The sequence below is a fragment of the Galleria mellonella genome, unplaced genomic scaffold, assembly GCF_026898425.1.
Source record: "Galleria mellonella isolate WM207_F2 unplaced genomic scaffold, CSIRO_AGI_GalMel_v1 utg139, whole genome shotgun sequence".
NCBI lineage: Eukaryota > Metazoa > Arthropoda > Insecta > Lepidoptera > Pyralidae > Galleria > Galleria mellonella.
In genome coordinates this window covers 2,245,040-2,270,789 of record NW_026441995.1, presented here as the reverse complement: position 1 = coordinate 2,270,789, position 25,750 = coordinate 2,245,040, and the positions used below count along the sequence as shown (strand labels likewise).

At 35.1% G+C, this 25,750-nt stretch overlaps 1 protein-coding gene across 4 annotated transcripts in view; it reads right to left on the bottom strand.

Annotated features, from left to right (window-relative positions):
• Positions 1-25,750, bottom strand: part of LOC113509559 (uncharacterized) — a 188,818-nt gene that overhangs the window by 78,808 nt on the left and 84,260 nt on the right. Inside the window, exon 2 of one of the 4 annotated variants that reach the window (XM_052903350.1) lies at positions 11,884-11,917. The exons of the other annotated variants lie outside the window; for them this stretch is intronic. The gene's annotated coding sequence lies outside the window, so the exon portion shown is untranslated. The remainder of the gene's footprint in view (positions 1-11,883; positions 11,918-25,750) is intronic. 4 annotated transcript variants of the gene reach the window in all.

The following is a 25,750-nucleotide window of genomic DNA, read 5'->3' as shown; positions in this document are numbered from 1 at the left end:
CGTGTTTTAACCGTGAAGCAGTTGTGTTTGCATGGCTGTGTTTGGGTTTGAAGGGTGGGATATGGCAGTAAATTTACAGGGTACAGAGGAATAATACCTGAGTCCTCAGGAAGGTCACTACATCATCATCATATCAGCTTTTAACTGTCCACTGCTGAACATAAGCCATTCCGTTGGGGAGTTTTGCCAGTAGTTGCCACGCTTGGCATATGGATTAACAACCGCAGTTAGGCTTTGAAGATGTCTTAAGAGGGACGCTGCTGCCCATCCCTCGCCTTCCTTTAGTCGCCTCTTACGACACCCACGGGAAAGGGAGAGGTGGCCTATTCTATGCCGGGACCACGTGGCTGTGTTAATAATAATGCGTTCATAGTTCGTCTCTCTTGAGTAAAAAAATATTGGGAAGTGGTAATAACGATTCAAGAGTGTTCGATTTATAAAATTGACGGAAATCAGTATTTCCTTGTTTATTTGTGAAACTTTAATAATAGTTATGTAATAAAAATTAAGGATTAACGCATCCGTATGTGATATTCGACTTTAAGGCTCATATAAATAAGGATCAATATTTCGATAATTTAATTAATCAATTTTGTAGATTATATAATAGGAGTGGAAAGGAAATTCATTTTAATTAAATACCATTTTCCTTTAGAGGAAAAAATAGCATCAAATTACTGCAGTTACAGTATGTTTCAATCGAATTTAATGAAAAATGTAAACAAACGGAATATTTTAATGTAATAACTGTGGCGGCAAGGGATTGTTAGTATTGGGGCTCTAATAGGTCAGGTATAATCAGGTCGACCTCCACGCGGTTTCTCCTGGAAGCCATTTAGATGAATTCTTAATGAATTCGTGATCATGGGCCAACTGACCTGCTTTATGGATCTGGATCTATTTTAATGTAATAACAACTGATTTAACAGGGGGGAAGGGATTGTTATCAATTGGGAGGTTAGTCCCTATTGCTATTAATATATACTATCAGGTCGACCTCCACGCGGTTCCCCCTGAAAACCATCATGACTAATTTATGGTTGAACTTGTCAAGATGGGCTAACTGAACTGCCTTTTCGTTCCCACTTATCATCCATCACTGGTGCTCTGCCAGTGTATACCGTTAGCGCAGGCGGGGTTACCATTTCACTATCATCCACAGAAAAAAAAAAACAACTTTATGCTTATATAAGCTTCATACTAGATAACGATTAACGTGTTTTAATTCATTATAAAAAGTAAACATAGACATACATTTGTTAACTAAGACATAAAGTTGAATAAAAGACATTTTTTATAACGGATTAGGTCAACTTAAATGCAAATTAAGTTGAATTAATGGTAAGATTTTTATCATTCTAAAATAATATGCAGAATGAATGATTAACACAGGTGATTTAAAAAAGCGATAGTGCTCACGACACTGAGGGGAAAGGGCAACGCACGTGGGCGATTTGTCGCAGTGACACGCGACTTTTTTACAGAATGAAAATGTCAAACAGACTGTGAATGCTCAACAGATGGTATAAGCGTGAAGTAATAACGTTATTTGTATTTTATTTATTATTACATTGATCTTGCAGTTTTTCAATTCCGTCATAATAACCTGTTTTTTTAACAACACAGGGGGCAAACGAGCATGCGGCTCACCTGGTGGTAAGTGACTACCGCCGCCCATGATCACCCACAACACTAACGGCATTGTGGGCGACAAAGGAAACCAGGAATGGAAATTGGAAATATGTATATAATAGTCAAAGGAACTTAGAAGACTAGGACCGTAAAGGGAAGCCAAAAGGAAAACAATAGATATGCGTGTCAATTTCGAATTTGGTAAATAATAATATAGCTATAAATAATATATGTGGCCTGTACTCCACAGGCATTGCAGGTGTGCTGCCGGCCTTTTTGTCGTATCGGCTCAGAACTACTGCTGCTGGAAGTTGATTCCAAAGAGTGGTTCTGCGTGGAAGAGTGCCTTGAAAAACGCACGGTGGAGGATTGCCACTCGTCCGATGGTTGGGATGAAATTTTAGTTTATGGCGGGTTGAACAATGGTGAAAATTAGCAGCAGGTATCAATCCGAACAATTCCTCAGAGCACTCACCATGATAAATTCGATAGAAGATACATAGAGATACAACATCTCTACGCAGTTTCAGTGGGTCGAGCCGGACTGTAAGGCGCCAATCGTTAACAATTCGAGCTGCCCGACTTTGAATGTGGTCTAACGGAAGGAGTTGGTACTGTGGCGCTCCTGCCCATATATGCCATTATAATATGTCATTGAGCACCCCCAACTTTTTGAAAGCTAACTTAGCTTTTTCCTCCAGATGACCGCAAAACTGGACGTCGCTAGATATATCGACGCCAAGAATCCCCAGACTCGACTTATTATCGAGAGAAGTGCTCTGAAAGTGAGGAGATACGACAAACGGTGTCTTTTTATAACCGGTTTGGTACGTGCGCTCGGATAGTCCTGATTATACTCGCCCATTTTGTGTATTATATGACTTTTCACACAGAAATCAGTATATAATGTATCCTATATGCCAAGTTAGGATATAATCTATCTGTGTACCAAATTTCATTCGAATATGTGTAATAGTTTTTGTGTGAAAGAATAACAAACATCCATATTTACAAACTCTCGCATTTATATCTAAAAGTGTTTATCAATTCCCAATATACTGGCAATTTGTGGTTTCGATATGAAACATTTGTATCAAAAGAAAGAGCGCAGTTACGTTAACGGTGTATGAAGGGTTCAGAAACAACTACATTTTTATCCAGATTGCATTTTAACCTATTATAATAGTAAATAAATATAATTCTTTTGAGTAGTATAATCATTTAGTTGTGTCAAAATGATCGTTTTTTTTTTTACAACACAGGGGGCAAACGAGCATGCGGCTCACCTGATGGTAAGTGACTACCGCCGCCCATGGTCACCCACAACACCTACGGCATTGCATGTGTCCATATAGTGATTATAAAGATAATAGGAGACTTCATACAGCATAGGACATGTTATAGGGTAAACTATAAACAGGTTGAAGTAATACCTTCTGGCAATTCGATGGGATTCGAATCCCATCGAATCGAATCCCTTTACTATGAGAGCTATGTGTATTCCCAGTAACATACTACAGTAGAAATACTATCAGTAAATTATTCCTACAGTTTTAGTGGAAGTTATGTTTTTAACCTATTAATAATTTATGATTTTCAAAAGCAAGGTTTGGTATTAAAATATTTTTAACATTTTATAGGCTTTTGCATTTTTTTGTCTAATTCAGTCGTTTTAACTTTAGTAAAATGTTTTTTTTTTATACAACTTAGAATGGCAAACAAGCTGATGGCCCACCTGATGGAAAGTGGTAGCCGTCGCCTATAGACATGAGCAGTACCATGGACATAACAGAGTACACTGTTTCGCCCATGATACCCCCATGCGTTGCCATTCCTGAGGACTCAGGTATTATTTATCATCAAACAAACATGCTTTCGTTTATATAGTATTGATGTCACAGATGCATATAGGCAACGTTCACGTCTTTCTCCGGCAATGCTTTTAAATACTGTAGTATTTCAAACAAAATTATTTACAATCGAACAAGAACATGAAATAAAAAGTCGTCACGCGACTGAGCGTCCGTGGGCGCGCGCCCTAACGATGTTTAATTAATAAAAATCTTTTTATGTTAATTTGTTTTAATTTGCATTGAGATGGATTATGTAAGTGCATAAACATTTCCGGTAATATATTATACGTAGATTAATACTTGATATGGCATCTTTATATGGTACCCAATCAATTGTATAGCTATACAATATTATAAAATGGATATAACAAACTAAAAGCCATTAGTATTCATGAAACTAAACAAATTTCCCTAAAATAGTATGTTCATATTATTTGGGAACTTAGAGCGATAACATCTCAATCCAGAAATACCAGGTCGAGGGGGGAAAGGGATTGTTAGTAATGGAGACTGAGAATCCCATTGCTAGCAATATACCCAACCAGGTCGACCTCCTCGCGGTTCCCCCTGGAAACTATCATGGTTAATTCCTGATGAATTCATCATGATGGGCTAACTGGCCTGTTTTCATTCTCATCTATCACCCTTAACTGGTGCTCCGCCAGTGTATCCCGTTAGCGCAGGCGGGGTTACCACTCCATTTTCATCCAATAAAAAAAAAGCACACAAACTTGGGTCAAGGGATTGTCAGTAATAGAGTGTACTACTGCCTATTGTTAGCTATATACCTAACCAAGTCGACCTCCCTATGGTTCTCTCTGGAAACCATCATGCTAAATTCCAAGTATATTCATCAAGATGGGCTAACTGACTTGCCTTTTCAAGGGGGAAAGGGGATTGTTAGTAATAGAGTCTAACTGCCTCGTTGTTAGCAATACACCCTATCAGGTCGACCTCCACGCGATTCCTCCTAGAAACCATCGTGGTCATCTATTATTCTTCACTTGTGTCTGCCAGACAATACCGATAGCGCAGGCGGTGTTACCATTCCATTAACGGCCAGAAAACAAAAAAAAGCGCACAAACATTTGGAACTTGGAACGACAAATTTTTTAACGATCTACCAGAAGAAATGTGGTAATTGTCGACTATGGAATAAACATGAATACCACAATAGATACCACAGAATAAACTGTGACATCCATGGTGTCCCACATTGGGTTGCTATACTTGATGACTATTCATTCTTGAATGATATGCTTTCGTATCTTGTGATTTCACGTTTATATCCTACCCTTTGATGTCATTAGAGGCGACGAAGGAAACTTATTGCTCGAAGGATGAAGGAAGGAAGGTAGTACCGTTCTTCTCAAAACGTCACCAAAGCCTAACTGCAGTTGCCAACTCACCTTGACAGGCAAGTCGCCTTGCTTGGCAACTACTGGCAAAACCTCCCTATAGGAGAAGCCTATATTCAGCCGTGATGATAATGATTCAACAGATATGGCGATGGTATAGATGATCGCATCCTTTAGTCAGCAAAAACAGTTGCTTCACAGCAGAAATACTCGTGGGACATATGTATGCATATAAAAGGCTTATACAAATTCTCCCTCTGATACATGATTTAAGAAAACTAAAAACGTTCTCCGGTCTTTACATCGTCAATTTATAGCATTACCACAATAACCTCAATACCGATTTGAACTAAAAACTTAGTTTATGTTAATCAAAAACCATCTTAATGGGTATTTAACAAAATTTGCGGTTAATATTGCACATATTTGAGACTATGGCACTTTCTCTGTACAAATGACAAGTCACTGTCAAATAAAAGGAAAGAACATCCGAAATAGTGACGACTCACTGCGACCTTAGAACAAGACGGATATATCTGAATAACAGTGTGCAAGAAAGAGAGGGATTGAAAAAAGTAATTTTCGATTTCTAAGGTTAATAGGCACGAGTATTGTTCGAGTTGAATAAGATATAAATACGGGTATGAATGAAGGTGAAAACGGTTTGTGGCTTTCCGACGCGTTTATGATGCAAATTTCGTTTAATAATTCTATATTTACCAGAGTGACGATGTGTAGAGATTGTATGTATTTATGGTGTACATGTGCATGTAAATATGTATACAAAGTGAAATCGTAATAATTATCCTTTCAAGAGACTTTTACCGGTGATACAGAAGTTTTCCAAACTATTTTTTCTTTGGAAAAAAATGTTCAGTTTCACTACTGGTGAATTACAATATTTTAAAGAAATACAGATAGTAAAACAATAAATGCTGGCTAACAAAACATTAATATTGACATTGACGTCAATTAATATATTAATTTAATTTAATGGTTTAGATTTGGTACAAATTAATATTGTGCCAAAATTGTGTGGTTCCTAGTTACCTTTAATAAAAAAAAAATATTATTTATTAACTTTTGACACCCTCCTGCTAACACAGTGCGTCCAACTTTGTTATAACACAATAACACAGTTGGACAATGAAGAATAACAAAATAAAAGTAGATTATCAATTTTTGTGGATTTCTTTAAATTATTTGGAAAATAAATTGGAAAAGTAAAACCCAGTTTCTCTGATACATTACACCCTTAATGCTAAAGATTGTACTCGTATCCGCCAAGTTACATACATTTATTACTTATGACTTTTGATATGATTTGACGAAATGATTTGAGGGAAAGCGCGTAAACAGTGTGTAAGTAGTGCGCAAGTGACGACTCGGCGGAACGGAATTTAGCACAATATCCACGGCGATGGTGAAATATTTAGGTATCGTTTGAAAAACGTCTTTCTAGTCGATCGTCGGCATCGCTCTATCTATGCGCTTTATATGGGGACCGGATGTCGCCACTCATCTGTCATATGACAAGTGTCAACTTGACATTATCTATTGATCTAGGGATTGCTAGCATTGTCATTACAAACCGATATCGATATACATTGGTTCTCATTGCTCGCGTAATTGTAATATCTACAAAATGTTCATGAAATATACTAATCTATAATACGTATTTCTTAATATAATGAAGCCAAAGTTCAGAGAGATTTTTATATCGAATCAATCTGACACGATTTTAAATATCGATAAATGTATAAAATACTGTTACGTCAATCACTAATCTCGGTACTAGAACAATTGTGGTATTTAAATATAGAACACTATTAAAATTAATTTAAAATTAGAATTTAGAGTAACATTTTGAATTATTCGCTAGTATAGAATTTCTTGTGTTTTATAAGTATAGAAACAAGTTTTAGTACACTTTTGTAGCAATGATGGGCTTTTTGGAAATATGCCGGAGCATAAGCGACTTTGTATGTGAAAAGATCGGTCAATTCGCTCCCTCATAAGCGTCAAGCATCACGCGTTATTGGCTATCTTTATGTATCTATGACTTTCAACAAAAGGAGCGTAATGTTTGTCTATGACGCAATGAGTAATATGAATTGAAGTCTTATTTTTAATAAATATATATATATATATATATATATATATATATATATATATATATAACAGACAAATCGACAATATCTTTTTTTAGAAGTCTGAATAATAGTCACCCTAATTAAAGTTTTATTTTAAGACCGTTTCTATCTTCATTACATTAAACAGACAGTTTACGAGATCGCGTGCGATTCCAACAAGTGGGTTTCCCGTGCCGCGTGAGGAGTGAAATAAAAAAAAACATTATCCGTACCGTGACAACGGTCAAGGCAGAACGGCCACTTTGTAACATCGACTGCAACAATGTTGGATAATAATATAAATAAGTAGTTTTTTTTATACTACTTATAATGGCAAACAAGCTGACGGCCCACCTGATGGAAAGTGGTAAACGTCGCCTACAGACATGAGCAGTACCATGGACATAACAGAGTATACTGTTTCGCCCACGATATCCCCCATGCGTTGCCATTCATGAGGTCTGAGGTGTTAATCCTCTATACGCAGTAAATTCACGCCATATCCCACCCTTCAAACCGAAACACAGCCATGCAAACACAACTGCTTCACGGTTGAAAAACGAATGGGACAGAGGTACCCAAGCAATCGACTTTTGTACAAAGTCTCCCTCTGTTTACATTTTCATTTAATCCTATTTAAATAAAATAAAATATATGCAAGCAGATTACCACCGAAGACTTTCTTTTGTTGTATTCAATAAAATTTACATTCGCTATCGAAGACACCAACGTAACATAAAAACTAAGAACTCTTCCTTTTTGAAGTGGGTAAAGAATTCCACTCACGTGGCCGTCCATCCTTAATTTATCTATTCCATTTCATTACGCTCAGAGATTGCGTTACTGAGATACGTGGCCGGTGCGCGGTTTATCGTCAATTAACCGTGGGTCCATCTTGATTCCAATGTATCGACTCATTACGGTATCTTAATTAATATTCACGAGAATTTCACAATGTGGTCAAATTAAATTAGGTATTATCATATGATTAAAGTATTTAGCCTGCCATTAACCAAGGTGGATAAACATCTGCCACAGTGTTCAACAATCAGTAGTTCAACATTACAGTATTTTATAAGGGTGGGTAATATAAACACAGTTATGCAAACAACTGCTTCACGGTAGACACATGAATGTGACAGAGGTACCCAAGCAAACGACTGTTGTACAAAGTCTCCCTCTGGTCATATATTAAGATAAAACATACACCAGATTTTAAGTTAGACTTTCAGGTACAAAAATATTTATTTATTTATTTATTTATTCATTAGTACAAACATGTGTACATGGCGGACTTAATGTTAAAAGCATTAAAAGCAAAAAACATGAAAATAACATTTAATTTGGTGCAATATTTTTTGCGTGATACTGAAGCAAGCATAAGGTAGACAGACACAATACTTTTGCAAATTATTTTTCGATATTGGTCTTGTTAAAACGACTCATAATGTAAGAAACATCTCCTATGTACAGATTTCGTCTACTTGCCTTTTTATTTTATTAGATAAAGAATTATCACATCAGCTCTTAACTGTCTACTGTCGAACAAAAGCCTCCTCCTAGAGGGTTAAGCCAATAGTTGCCACGCTTGTGCGGATTAGCAATCGCAGTTTTTTCTTAATGGGTGTAAATGGAATGGTAACCCCGCCTGCGATAACGGGATACGCTGGCGGAGCACCAGTGAAGGGTGATAGATGAGAATGAAAACAGGCCAGTTAGCCCATCATGATGAATGCATCAGGAATAAACCATGACAGTTTCCAGAAGGAACCTCGAGGAGGTCGACCTGGTTGGGTATATTGCTAGCAATGGGATTCTCAGTCTCCATTACTAACAATCCCTTTCCCCCCCTACCAATCGCAGTTAAGCTTTGGAGATATTTTAAAGAGTCCTCCCTCGCCTTCTTTAGTCGACTCTCACGACGCCCACGGGAAAGGAAGGAGTGGCCTATTCTATGCCGGAACTTTATAGCAAATATAAATTATATACATAAAGAATGACTCATCAAAATTGCCTTTGTAATCTTTGATTACTTAATACAAGATTGAAATGAATGCGTAGCACTAACAATTTTAAAATACATATTATATTTAATGGACCAAAAAATCTAAAAATTATTATTATTATATATTATTATTTAATAATGTCTATAGAAAAAAAAAATTATAACATTAGAAAGTGTTGGATCAAAATCATAGGTTTAATTACAAATTCGTGATTTATATGAACAATGTAAGGCGTCGTAATGTATAGGTTACTGACACTTTAGATCGCTCTATAGTAGTTTTGATAATAATTACAGTAACTCGCAGTCAGTTAATGTAACATGAGGCGATGGACGAATTCGGAAATTCGTAACTTATGACGTAATCCATATAATATTGTTTATTATACTGAAATCTTAGATTATACAGACAGAGTGTCTCCATAGAAATGCTTCGAGAAAAATGGGTCAACTTTTTTTCATACACTTGATCTTGATACTCGTAAGTACTTATTAGTGTTACTTTATAACTTCTATATTTGGGGGGAAAGGGATTGTTAGCAATGAGTTTGACAGCCCCACTGCTAGCAATATGCCTTATTAGGTCGACCTCCACGTGGTTCCCTCTGGAAACCATCGTGAACAATTCTTGTTGAATTCGTCACGATGGGCTAACTGACCTGCTTCATACTAACCTATCATCCTTCACTGGTGCCCCGCCGGTGTATACCGATAGCGCGGGTGGGGTTACCATTCCATTGTCATCCATTAAAAAAAAATTCTATATTTATTTTGTGTTATAAATTCTGCATTTTTTTTAACGCGTAAACACTCATTTTATTTATTAAATAACACATCAAGATACATTTTATGCGTAAACGTATATAATACTGATAAAAAAATTGAGTTTGACTATTAGTTGACAAAAAGTTGAGCCGTTTTTGAGGCTCGAGACTCTATGTATATAATCTAAGACTAAATACTATATAGTAATATACAGTAATAATAAGAATAAGAAATACTATAAGCAATGATGAACTTACGTCTCAAAGATCTCTGATGAAGAAAACATAGTGGCATAGGAAGTAGTGAGTGGGCAACAGTAGTACAAAATAGATGTCTAAATAACAATTATAAATATTTACACAACTTAATAAATCTTTTTATCTTTAATTTATACATACAATACTAATAAATATTTATGTATATATATATATGAGTCTACATATTTATCTATTTATGATAAAACCACTTTCAAGAAAGAAAAAGTAGAAAGAGGAATCTCTTTGAACGAATTGAGAAGTTAATTCGTCTGATTTTTATTTTGTATCTACGTTACGCAATTGCGTCGCTCTTTTAATTTTTTTTTTCAATTGATCTATAATAAAATCCTAATATTAATCAATAATAAAATATTATCAAAACCTTTAACCCTTTGAGTGCCGACGAGCGCCATCGCGCTAGTGCGCATTGCAACTAAAAGTGCCACGAGCGTCATAGCGCTCGTAAAATCAGTCGCTGTTTAGCTTGCTGCAAAAACAATATTAAAATTGGATAATTTTTGGAGGAGATACAGTTTTTTTAGAGACAAGGGTAAATGACATCAACACGACAAAGATTTCTTTGGCATTTTTAAGTAGATATGAGTAAAAATCAATGGCACTAAAAGGGTTAAATTATGCCGAAATATCGTTATCAGGTTGTTTTCTTTTCATCGTCATCACCATCACCTGAACCGTTTACTGTCTACTGCTAAAAATAGGCCTCCCATATAGGCTGGCATAAAGAACGCTCTTGTGCTACCGGATCACTAGTATTACATAAAAAAAGAAAAAAAATTTACTGCGCGTACCTTAGCAGTTTAAACTCAGCATGTAATCACACTTTGTAGAAAATGTTTGATATGTCAATTACTTGTCAACAACAAATTTTACATTACTGGATTATATATTCGACACAGTTTATGTAGAAAGTACGCAAGCAGGTTGTATCTGAATTTGGTTGGGTTATACGGCCGTATAACAATCTGTTAATGTATGAACTAGTAGTTTATCCAGTAATTCGTTCAACAGCATTACATATTTATATCTGCCATCACAGTATCACGACCGACGCAAATTAAATCAAATCAAATCATATTTAATCGTATGCCCGTACCAGGATTCTTCGAATGTTCCTGCACTGAATACGTTTTCAGGTAACATGTATATCTACTGCAAAATTGACGGGGCGGGGAGGGGATTGTTAGTAATGCGGATTATCAGTCCCATTGTTAACAATATACCTAGTCAGGTCGACCTCCACGTGGTCCCCCATGGAAATAACCAAGTTTTTCCTGTTTACAATATTTGTACAGATAGAATGGCAAACAAGATAATGACCTATCTGGTGGAAAATAGTAACCGTCCTCTATGGATATGAATAGGATCTTAGCCATCAGAGAATACGCTATGATGCCATTGATATCCATTGATTTGTTGACATTTTTGGGATTTAATATGTTACTTCTCCTTAGTGATTTAACCGCTACATTTCGGCATTCAAATTGAAATTATAGCCATGCTAACATAGTTGCTTGGAAGCAAAACATAAGTGAGATAAAGGTACTAATTCATATGACTCTTGTACAATGTTTTTTTTTTTATTGATGGGTGAAAATGGAATGGTAACCCCTGCGCTAACGGTATACGCTGGCGGAGCACCAGTGAAGGGTCATCGGTGAGAATGTAAACAGTCTAGTTAGCCCATCATGGTGAATTCATCAGAAATTAACCATGATAGTTTCCAGGGGGAACCGCGAGGAGATCGACCTGGTTGGGTATATTGCTAGCAATGGGATTCTCAGTCTCCATTACTAACAATCCCTTTCCCCCTCTTGTCCATTGTTAATTTGATTTTTTGTTTGTTGTTTTACAATAATTTACCTGCAATATGTAGTCTGCCTTTTATAGCAATTACCTGTAACAACAATTCATATTTGCATTAAAAAATATTCAAATCAGAATATACTGTGAAAAGTTACGCGTGCTCATACATAAAAAAATATTTTTATTTATATAATACTAGATGACTCGGTAAACGTTGTTTTACCATATACATTATTTCTAGAACTATACATGAAAATATATCATACTACAATTATTATATTCGATTGTCATCTTGCAACCCTATTGAGGCATATAAAAATTGCGATTAAACAACAGGGGTTGATCGTAAACGCGTGAAAATTTGAATTTGTACGTAATTTTTAATGCTAAATCATAATAAAATAAAAATAAAAAAAATTGTCAAAAAATAAAAATTTTGGTTATTTGATTAGAATTCCGCTATCATTAGTATGTGTGTGACTGTCAAAACTCAAAGATTAACAATAACTATTACTATCAGAACTACTATATATATATATATATATATATATATATTGTGAAAAATATATACACATACAAATATATACGTTTGTAAAAGTATTATCCTAAATTAGTGACAGATGGAAGAAGTTATACGTATAATTTAATTTATAACAAGAATATAGGTAACAAAAATATGTCCAATCAGATTTGCATACAACATAACCAAGTGATTACTCGCATGCATAAATGCATAAAATAAACGACGCATTGTCCATTGCAATTATTCCCTTAAATGCCGACAGATGCATCCCTTTGCGAAGCACGCTTTTGCATATAATTTGGCCGCCATTTTGTTCGCCATTTCGGCAGCCATCTTGAATGTAATTTTCTATTATATTCAAATTGTCGAGCATTGTCTGACTATATATATATATATATATATATATATATATATATATATATATATATATATATATATATATATATATATATATATATATATATATATATATATATATATATATATATATATATATATATATGTGAAAAATATATACACATACAAATATATACGTTTGTAAAAGTATTATCCTAAATTAGTGACAGATGGAAGAAGTTATACGTATAATTTAATTTATAACAAGAATATAGGTAACAAAAATATGTCCAATCAGATTTGCATACAACATAACCAAGTGATTACTCGCATGCATAAATGCATAAAATAAACGACGCATTGTCCATTGCAATTATTCCCTTAAATGCCGACAGATGCATCCCTTTGCGAAGCACGCTTTTGCATATAAATTGGCCGCCATTTTGTTCGCCATTTCGGCAGCCATCTTGAATGTAATTTTCTATTATATTCAAATTGTCGAGCATTGTCAGTTTGTCTATGGCGAGATGTTTGTGTTGTGAACTTATGTTTTATAGTCCTTAATTTAAGGTCACGAGTATATTGAAGCAATTTCGCTTAATCTATTCCTTTGTAGGATTTATTTCATGTTTATTGATTGTTCAGTCACGTTTCCCAATACAGTACTTACAAGGCAGCTTCTATTTATAGAAATATCATTAAAATGACATAATATAATATAATAAATGTATTATCTTAACAATTATGTGGTTAATTTTCAAATTTTTGAATCGTGTGTAATGTAGGTTTGATCTGTTCTCCATTAACTAAAGGTAGACTGTAAGAGATCACCTTATTGACAAGACTGCCTTTTGCATCTTTATGTCTATATATAAATCTGTGCTTTGTCCTACTGTTTTTTAATTGTATTTTCTAATCGTTATTGCACATTTTTATTCATTAATTGCAATAAAGAGTTAAATATTTTTTTTTTACAACACAAGGGGCAAGCGAGCATGCAGTTTACCCGATGGTAAGTGACTACCGCCGCCCATGATCACCCACAACACTAACGGCATTGCAGGTGTGCTGCCGGCCTTTTAAAAGGGAATATGCTCTTTTCTTGAAGGTCATGATGTCATATCGGTTCGGGAATACTGCTGCTGGAAGTTGATTCCAAAGAGTAGTTGTGCATGGAAGAAAGTGCCTTGAAAAACGCACGGTGGAAGACCGCCACTCCAAATGGTTGGGATGAAATTTTAGTTTATGATGGGTTGTACGGAGGTGAAAATCAGCAGGCAAAATAAATAAGGCTTAATTTTTTGTCATTTCTGACCTATGTTTTTTTTATAACTGTATCAGTTACATTAAAAATAAGTTAATTATCTCGATTGCCCCCTACATATATAATATTAATCATTATATGTATATATAAGTCAATTATCACATAAAGAAGATGTTTACCTACAATGTTTGACGAAATAGCAACATTAGCCGCTACCTTTTATGGAATTTTTCCATTAAAACCAAATACTTCGCCGCCCCGTATGGTAGGAGTCTCGTTACATTCAGTTTATCGACGTTATTTAACTATTTATTGATGTTACATTGCATTCCTTTAAAGTTATGTTGGCCTCAGAAGCAGGTGAACACGCCGAGCGTAGATATAAAACGATGTTAATAAGTAAACGCTTATAAATTCCCTGAGAATATTCCCTGTTAATTGACTAAAGATCAGAGATCACAGGCGGAGAGATAATATGAAATCGTTACATATAATCAATATCATTAGGGTTGTTTTTTTATTCTGTGTGTAACTAGAAAGAAAAGATAAATTAATAGACAATAAATTAATTAATGGAAACCCCATTGATTCACTCAAAAAAGGGTATGAGATATATTTATTTATATTTTCTGCTGATTTCAAAATGAAGTAGTTTTTTTTTTATACAACTTAGAATGGCAAATAAGCTGACGACCTACCTGATGGAAAGTGGTAACCGTCGCCTATAGACATGAGCAGTACCATGGACATAATAGAGTATACTCTTTCACCCATGACACCTCCCATGCATTGCTATTCCTGAGGACTCAGGTGTTATTCCTCTGTACCCTGTAAATTCACTGCCATATCCCACCCTTCAAACTGAAACACAGCCATGCAAACACAACTGCTTCACGGTTGAAACACGAATAGCAATGTTTATTACCTCATAACTCTGTTATTTGTAAGTCGATTTGGAAAATTCTTTTTTTTTTTTTTTATCTGAAAGGATATACTTATAGATTGGTTCCATAGAAATTTTAGCAAAATTGATTCAATAGTTTAGTTTTTAAATCAAAATAACAGATTTTATCCTAATTTCACAAATTTTTGTGAAACAATCTTATTTAAGGTTAAATATGATAAGGTAAATTATGATCTTGTTCAACTAGTTCTTAATCTGAGTCAAACGCATATCGTTACATCGCAATCTCGAACTAACTCGAACTATATTGATAGTTCGAGTTATGTCGTTTACTCACATGTGAAGATGCGACTTCCTTGGTTGTTGCAAGCCATTCGAAGTAATAGTATGATAGCTGTTTGATGCGAGAACGAACCGCTACGCTGTACTGTTACTAGTGCAATACCTTAGGTGCTTTTAAGTCTGTGAGACTGGCTTCTTCTAATCTTCTGTATTATTTATCGAATTAAAAATAAAATTAAAATAGAAGATTGAATTAAATTATTATATAATGGATAAAAATAAAACAATTTAATTACCGAACAAGCTGAAAATTATACAATTATTGTTTTCCAAGCTATTATAAAAAATATAAATATTACACATAAGCCGTTAACTGCCCACTGCTGAAGATAGGCCATAAGAAGGATTTCACCAGTAGTTGCCACGTTTGGCAACCGCAATTAGGCTTTTAGTGATGCTTTAAGTGGGACATTGCTGCTTATCCCTCGACTTTTAAGTTACCTAATTCAACTCCTACGACTCTCACGGGAAAGTGATTAAAAAAACGGCAGATAAATAAATATTGATAAAACAAGACGAAGTGATTTTAAATATATCACTAAGGGAATTTAAAAGTCGAAGGATGAGCAGCAGCATTCCACTTAAAACATGACCAAAAGTCTAACTGCGGTCAACTCGCCTGCCAAGTATGGCAACTACTAAAACCTCCCTTATGGAAAAGACCTATGTCATATATAAGCAGTGAACAATTTACGTCACCCGTTATGATGATGATGATTAAACAATGCGAGTAGATAGATAGATAGATGGATAGATAGATAATTTATTTGCATTACTTACAGCACACAAATTACAATACAAACATACACATAATACACAGTAAAAGAGATAAAAGAATGAAAATAAAAAAAGCAACAAAAAAAAACAAAAATAAAATATATAAAACAACAATTTCCTTTTTTCATGCGTGTGCCACAGTAACACAAAATGGCCACGACTCAGTTTATCGCTTTGCCCTCAAAAGAGCAAAACACTGATATTCTGTTGTGGCCAAGAGTCTGTCGTGAAATTCCTAAATAAAAATAATAATAAAAAAAGAAATATGAATAAAATACATTGTGTGTGTCCATTACATTTGTATCCATTTGATATTATATTTTTTTTTTATACAACTTAGAATGGCAAACAAGCTGACGGCCCACCTGATGGAAAGTGGTAACCGTCGCCTATAGACATGAGCAGTACCATGAACATAACAGAGTATACTGTTTCGCTCATGATATCCCCCATGCGTTGCCATTCCTAAGGACTCAGGTGTTATTCCTCTATACCCAGTAAATTCACGCCATATCCCATCCTTCAAACCGAAACACAGCCATGCAAACACAACTGCTTCGCGGTTGAAACACGAATGGGACAGAGGTGCCCAAGCAATCGACTTTTGTACAAAGTCTCCCTCTGGTAAAATAAATAACAGATACAATTAGATGAGGGGTAGTCAGAGGTCACTTTCTGTCACATTCAAACAGTAAAAGAACACCGATTACCTAATTAATTTAATTACAATTACAGATATGAACGTATTTAGTTGCACCTTTATATGTAAGCATATATCAAGTTTTTCCGTCCATCCGTATCCGTTTACTAACGACTTCTCGTAACGCAATGAAGTTAATATATCTTAATTACTTATACGCAGCAAGTTACATAACTTACGTAACTTGAAAATGGAAAATGGGAAAGATAGTTTAATAACATCCTATGTTTGAATCTAATATTAGATAATTATTCTAAGGCCTATTATACTATTATGCACATAATTCAATCGAAAACATTTGCAACGTTTTAAGGGAGAGTTCTAATTATGAAATTGATTTTTTTTTTTTTATAATAATCAGACAACCAAAGAAAGACTTTGTAAAAATAGTCAATGCTTGGATACCTCTGTCCTATTCGTATTTCTGTCGCGAAGCAGTTGTGTTTGCATGACTGTGTTTCAGTTTGAAGGGTAGGATAAGGCAACGAAATTACAGGGTACAGAATTCAAGAATGGCAACGCATGATAGGTATCGTGGGCGACACAGTATACTCTGTTATGTTCATGCTACTGTTCATGTTTATAGGCGACGTTTACCACTTTCCATCAGGGCCGTCACCTTGCTTTCCATTCTTAAGTCGCATAAAAAGAAATAAAAAAGAAATACTCGAATGAGTGACAGCTAATTGAGTAGCTTTTTTTTTTAATAAATTACTGTAACAACATCGTCAAAATTCTAAACAGCCGTAGTTAATATACAAATCCCAAGTTTTATCGTAAAAAGAAAGTGATAATTATGAATTGCCATAAACTAAAATTCACGTAACGTTTATATAACAAGACAGCCATAATATACATAATATTACCATAATATCAATTTAAACCTTTATCTATACATAATATTTGAATTTAGATATAACATTACGGACCGGTATTGCGCGGGAAATGCTTGATTTCTTTAAAATCCGATGCACACACGACGCTGCGACATATCATTATAGAATAACAATATTTCTACTTGAACAAGTATAAATATACGTTACCAATTTCCATCAGGTGAACCGTCAGCTTGTTTGCCATTCTAAGTTGTATAAAAAAAATCGAATAATTAGATATCTAATCGATATTCATAAAATTCATGCGTAGTTTATACCCGTTTTGGTTTCATATTAGGTTTCAGATTGATTTGGCCATTTGGAGAGGATGGACGAAAGACGAATTACGGAAGAGATTTCTCGAGCAAGACTAAAGGGAGATATCGGTACAGACCACCCTAGGTGGATATATCGTCATAGTCGTAGAATACTGACGGATCTTTATATGTAACCTTCATCAGATCCGTCGGTATTCTACGACTATGACGATATGTCGACCAAACAGGAAACACGTTAAAAAAGGCCGAAATTAAAAGTTCTCGTAACCGGCGAGCGAGTATAAAAGAATGTGATGAAAGCGAAAGAGGCTTGTTTGAATCAAAGTATCTGGTATTCCATTGTTTCTGTCTACCCTAATGGGAGACAGGTATATATGTATGTATGGTTTTATATAATTAAAGCGGTTTTCAATTAAAGACTGTACAAATTTCGTTACATTTTCTTTTAATTTTGTTTAAAAACTACATTACCTGGTTACTTTGACATTTCACCTCCACTTTCATTCCAAGAAGATCATTAAGAATGAATCCTTGTATGGTAATGGAGATTTCTAATCTTGAAATAAAACTCTATACTAAGCCCAACCAGTAGTATTAACACGCTGATATCCTCTATAAAAGATGATTATATTAAAACGAAACTCTTAGAAGCACTAAAATGAATATTTTACACATTAGCAGCTAGTAGACCGATATTATGATAATGCAAGCTTATTATCTAGAAGCTGATTCACTAAGCGATACCGTTTTAACAATTTCTCCATCCGGCACCCAATGCAAGGGAACGTCAATTATATTTTATATACGAATGATGTGATAATTCATGATTAGTCATTCTATTGCGCTTCCTTATCAAATTACTGATGTAAAATTAAGAATTTTTATTACTAAATGTAAGGGAGGGGTGGTTTATTCTGTGCTGGGACCACACGAACTTGTCAGTGAAATAAAACCTATCTCTCTCAAATTGGCCTCGCTGATAAAAAAGCATGTTTTCATACCTCAATCACACAAAAGATATATTGGTTTACCACGTCCGAGCTTCGTACAATAATTGTAAAATTGTGTGGTCTAAATATAAGCAGCAAAGTCGAGATAATTCTCACTATCTAGAACAGGTGTTGACTTAAACGAAAACCGCTTAAAAGTATGTTATTCGATATAAGCGTTATTTAACGCTTATTACAATAAGCGTGTCAGATTTAATTTGATTTTTTAATGTCATTATAAATTGTGTCCTATTATATTACAAGGAAATATAATTTTATTCAACAAATCACGGCATTATCTATATGTTATTATTTAGGCATTTGTTATTTAGGTGTTAGCTTCTTGATAAAAGTTTTGGTTATTAATCATGACATTCAAATAACATAACACTGTAGGTACGCTTTTCCTTTTCTCTGTACCTCTTTATATCTAAAGATGAAATATTTTCTTGAAAGGCTTTGAATAAGTATTTAATATTAAGTCACAGGTAATAAATATAACAGTTATTAAGTAAATTGAATAACAAAAATAAGTTTTAACATTCAACTTTTTTTTGAAATAAGCATCTCGGATACTTTTTTGTACATTCTGTTAAGTTAAAACTGTATCTCGAATTAGCTAGTAGAATTATACATTATTATTTACAAATATATAAAATTAAAATTAGTTAAATAAAAAACATTTCTATTTAAAACTGTTTTTTTTTCAACTTTATATTTTGATAACGCGTTAAACGTTTAAACGTTATAACGTTTATTTCATTTTAGCCGGTTCTTCAATCTCTACCACCTAGCCGTCGAGTTAAGACCCCGCCCAGTAGCGGCTGTACCGTTTTAACTGCTGAACCATTAGTGAGCGAGAACGCCCGGTGTGTTTGACCAATTACAATAACATCGCAACTGCGGCGACTCGCAATATAAATGGTTTGAAATGAATAAAATACGAATACAGATATTTCTATTCAATTTCAAAACATTTAGATACCTACGTAGGTAAGAAATATCTTCACTGTTGCAACGTACGCCATTCGTTAAAATTAATTACAGTGAATTAATTAACACTGTTATTTGAGGATTCATTATAACAGGTTATACAAATCACTTTGATTTGTAGAACCTGTTATAAGGTTTCGAATTTCATGCATTACCCTGGCACAGTATATACAAATAGCGATATGTAAGTTGGACATAGAATTTTTTTTAATGGATTATAATGGAATGGTAACCCCGCCTACGCTAACGGTATACGCTGGCGGGGCACCAGTGAGGGATGATAGGTGACGATGAAAGCAGATCAGTTAGCCCATCGTGATAAATATCACTAGAATTAACCACGATGGTTTCCAGGGGGAACCACGTGGACGTCAACCTGATAGGGTATATTGCTAGCAATGGGGCAGTTAACCCCATCACTAACAATCCCTTTCCCCCCTGGACATAGAATTAGGTGAATGTAGATAGAATTTTTAATAATAATTTATTGTTTATTAGCTTTTGCACACGATTTCATCCACATGACCGGTTTTTTTTTTTTTTATACAACTTAGAATGGCAACATAGCTAACTGACCGGGATAAAAATATCCTATATCCTTTATATAGCATATTAAGTGTAAACTAAATTTTATAGTGAATGGTTAAGCCTTTAAGGCGTTATAAAATAACAAAAAAACTCATTTTCACATTTACAATGTTAGTAAGAATGTTACTCGTTGATAACATAGCAAATATTTTTTTTAAACCGTAGTTGAGTGTTTTTGAGTTTATTCATCACAGACAAATAAACAAATAATCGTTGCATGGTCCCGGCATAGAATAGTCCATCTCTTCTTTTCTCGTGGGTGTTGTAAGACGCGACTAAGGGAATGCGAGGGATGGGAAGCAGCGTCCTTCTTAAAACATCTCCAAAGCCTAACTGCAGTTGCCATACCGCCTGCCAAGCGTGGCAACTACTGACAAAACCCCCCAAGGGGAGCCTTATGTTCAGTTAATAGTTAATGGACAGTTAAAGGCTGATAGGACAGTTAGACATAAGCCTTCCCCATAAGGAGAGTTTTGCCAGTAGTTGCCATGCTTGGCAGGCGGGTTGGCAACCGCTAGTTGGCCCTTTGTGGGCGCTGCAGGCCTAAAGGGAGACGGTAAGAGAACCAGAAAAAACTGTTTAATTTACACAATTTACACAATAATTGATTAATTTAATTTGAAGTAATAGTGGTTTTTAAGTAGGTGAAAAAATGGGGGCGCTAAAAAATAATTTATTCTTAAAGTGGGCAGTAGACAAAATAAGTTTGGGAACCCATGTCCTATCGTATCATCACTCAGTGATACTCCGCCAGAGCGTACCGATAGCGCAGGCGGTGTTACCGTTCCATTACCATCAATTAAAAAACCCCAGTAAATTACTCGTAATCGGTTAAGAGGCGTCTTATCTCACCCAAAGAACATATAATTTAAAGCACGAATTAACAGATGCAAAAGTCTAAGATCGTATTGGCGGCACCGTGGCGTGACTCGAGTCGTGCGCAGACGCACACCCGGGGGCGAGGCGTGGTTGGTGTGGCGACCTCTCGTTCGGGAACAAAAAATTGAAAAAACAGAATTTGTGATCGAAATTCGACCAAATGTCAAGTGTTTCACTTTATTTCTATTCTATTTATATAGATACTAGTTTTTACACGCGACTTCGTCCGCTTAGATATCTTGATTGATCGAATTATATAGTAGCTTTTTGCCTCTTTCAGAAGTAGTAAATCAATTAAATAGATAAATTCTAAATGGCGCAGCAGGAAAAACATACACTAGTTTTTAAGTCAGACCTTTAGGAATATAACCGTGAAAACCACATGCAATTTAATGCAGTAGTTTTTGCGTGATATCGGAACAAACAGACAGACAAATAAAATGAGTTTTTCTTAAATATGCCCCATGTAAATACACCTTAAAAAACTATTTTATTATATTAGTTTTTTTTTTTATTTTTTATTATATACATATATATATTTGTATGTAGCACATCTTCTCACTAATAGTACATAACTACGTATCTATTTTAGTTGTCGTCTGGTCCCGGCATAGAATAGGCTAACCTTCTTTTCCTGTGAGTTTCATAAGAGGTAACTAAAGGAACTTGGTTGAGGGATGGGCAGCGGCATACCTCTTAAAACATCACCAGACGCCTTGGGTTGCCAACCCGCCTGCCAAGCATGACAACTTTGGTAAACTCCCTCTTTGTGACGGAGGATTAGGTTCAACAATGAACAGTTAATGACTGAAATGACGCGATGACGCTCAATAGCTAAAACCGAAATTACGAAATCTTTTTCATCATTCAATCTCATATATATATATATATATATATATACGGAAATGTAAATCTTACCTTTTTTGTTTCAGGCTGTATTTATGATTTTTTGAGTGTACGGATCCCTTTGCAAGCGAGTTCGACTCTGACTTGCCCGATTTTTATTTGTACTATTTGCGGACTGCCCACAAGACTGTGGCTACCTAAGTCTAAGGAATGTAGCCTCGTTCTTGTGGCGAATAAAAAAGTACCGGACAACGTCCTTTGAACATCTGTTAGATAAATATCTATTGTGTATGTATATATATATATATATATATATATATATATATATATATATATATATGTGTATGTATGTATGCCTGATCATGTACGACTAGCTCTATCCTACACTTTGTCCGCATCAAGCAGTACATAAAATATCCTATTTGCTAAGTTAGGATATATCGTACCCGTGTATTTCCCAAATTTTTACCACTTTACCACTTTCCATCACGTGGGCCGTCAGCTTGTTTGCCATTCTAAGTTGTATAAAAAAAAATTAATACCTATATCTACTTCACCAGGATTACAGTCGCGAGCATATAAATATGTATATAAAAAGTACATCCATCATATCTGGACGTGGCGGTGGACGTGAAAGTATTTCAAGCAGCCAGTTCACCGTTTCAAGCGGGCATCGCGTCGTTTGAATTTTATGTGTAATAGTTTTGTCGACTGAACTGAGCAATAGAGATGGGTGATATACACTCGTAGCAATATATGTATATTGTAGTTACAGTTTTAATTAATTTTGGGGAGAAGGATTGTTAGTAATGAGGACATTAACCACTTGCAATATACTCTGATATACTTCTGGGTAAGACACAGTGTGATTAGAGAGAAGTGTGGACTGAAAGACGATGTAGTGACAAAAATCGAAAAAGGAATGTTGCGTTGGTTTGGCCATTTGGAGAGGATGGATGAAAGAAGAATTACGAAAGAGATATATCGAGCAAGAATGAATGGAGATGTCGGTAGGGGCCGCCCTAGACGGACGTATGTCGATCAAATAGGCGACGTGCTGAAGAAGGGCCATGCCAAATTAAAAGTGCCGGCGAGCGTGTATGAAAAGATTGATGAATGTGGAAGAAGCGAAAGAGGTTTGTTTGAATCGAAGCATTTAGCGTTCCATTGTTTCTGCCTACTCTAATGGGAGACAGGCGTGACATATATGTATAGATGTAATACACTCTGTTAAGTCGACCTCCACGCGGTTCCCCCTGGAAACCGTCGTGATTAATTATTGTCAAATTCGCCGCGATGAGCCAACTAACCCGTTTTCGTCGTCACTTATCATCCCTCACTGGTGTTCCGCCAGAGTATACCGATAACGCAGACGGGGATACCATTTAATCATCATCAATTAAAAAAAAATTTAAGCATGCGTAATATGGAACCAAGAACTGGTACTGCTACAATTTAACATTTTTTTTTTATTGAACACTATCTTAATTATCCTATCTATCATCACGTCATCACCTTTGCGGAGTTCTTAATGGGTGATAATGGAATGGTAACCCTACCTGCGCTGTCGGTATACACCGGCGGGGCACCAGTGAAGGATGGTAGGTGACGATAAAGCAGGTCAGATAGCCCATTGTGACGAATTCAATAAAAATTGTTCACGATGGTTTCCAGGGGAACCTCGTAGAGGTCGACCTAATAGCGCATATTGCTAGCAATGAGGCTGATAAACTCCATTGCTAATAATCCCTTTCCCCCCACCTTTGCGGAGTAGACAGAGAGAATCCAATATCAAAAGGTTTTGGGTGAAATCCTTAAATATATCTTTTACTTCATGCAATTTCATACATTTTGCAATGCAAAAACGGGGGGCAATTATAACATAGGGGGCAAAAGAGCATGCGTCACACCTAATTATAAGTGACTACCGCCGCCCATGATCACCCGCAACACCAAAGGCATTGCAGGTGTACTGCCGGCGTTTTGAAAAGGAATATGCTCTTTTCTTGAAGGTTATGTTGTCGTGTCGGTTCGGAAATACTGCTGCTGGAAGTTGATTTCAAAGAGTGGTTGTGCGTTTTTGTTGTTGTAAAATGGTGTACCTGTATGAGTATTTTACTTTACAACAACCATAATTTTACTCAGCAAAGGAAAAGGAATACACCCAATCGAACCCTATGGATATCAAAAAGAATTATTAAAATCGGTCACGAATTAACGAAGTTATACATCACAACAAGATTATTTAATCTGAGTTATGTACAATAAAGATTTTTACAATACAATACAATACAAGAAATGCAGACGAATTGAGAAGCCTCCTTTGAAGTCCGTTTAAATATCAATTTGATTGTTGATCTAGCTTCATCGTGAGATAAAGCGAAAAATACTGTAACCACTTTAAAAAACCGTTAACGATAACAATGTTGTTTAAAGAAAGGTAAAGTAAAAAATCAATAAAGTGTATTCACAAAAAAACTATTACAAATAAGTCAATTTTTATCGTACAATAGATGTGTTAAATGTGAAATAGGTTCGCAGTGAATACCGATCTTATGGCTCTATTAATCAATAATGCCTGTATTTTTTTTATGGGTGATAATGGTATGGTAACCCCGCCTGCGCTAACGGGATACGCTCGCAAAGTACCAGTGAAGAGTGATCGATGAGAATGAAAACAGGCCAGTCAGCCCATCATGATGAATTCATCAGGAATTAACCATGATAGTTTCCACGGGGAACCGCGAGGTGGTCGACCTGGTTGGGATTTTTAGTATCCATTACTAACAATCCCTTTCCTCCCATTGCCAGTATTATTACGCGGCAAATAATAACACTTTGGCATAATTTAGTCGCCGCTTTCATTGACGTAACCACAAAAAGTTTTTAATAATAGAAAAGTGTATTGAGTGCTTGACCGCTTCAAAGTGTTATTTAAATATAACCTTATTGCTCTTATGTGCATTATTTCTTTTAATACCATTAGCATTCGAGTTGCGAGCGAATGAAAAACGATTGCTTGCCATTAATTTTACTAGCACGATATGAATTATAATTATTAAAATAACAAATAAAATGTTATTTTATTTTTGAGCCAAAAAAATAAAAAAAAAGTTTTATTAGTTTAAATTATTCTTTTTTTAAATCTTCAAAAAGGTGGTATTCCATTTTGTTGTTTTTTTTTGGTTTGTTACCTCATAACTCTGTCGTTAGTTCAGTTTGAAAACCGATTTGGAATATTTTTTGTTTATCTGGAAGGATATATTTACCTATAGATTTTTCCCGTAATAATTTTATCAAAATCGGCTCAGTAGTCCAGTTTTAAAATCTAAATAACTGGTTTTCCAACAATCGGAGTATTTTTTACTTTTATGGAACACAATTTTATATATTTATAAAACTAAATATATTGAATAATTTTACATACATCTTTAACTTCATCCAATTCCATACATTTAGCACTGCTGTGCACACAATGTTTTTAACGGCGACTTCAATTATATTTAAATAACTAGCTGTTGCCTACGACTTCGTCCGCGTTTCCGTCGTTTTTCTTAAAATAAGTAGCCTATGTCCTTCCATACGGTTCAGTGGTTTTGATGTAACAGACACATTTCCCTTCACTGCTCT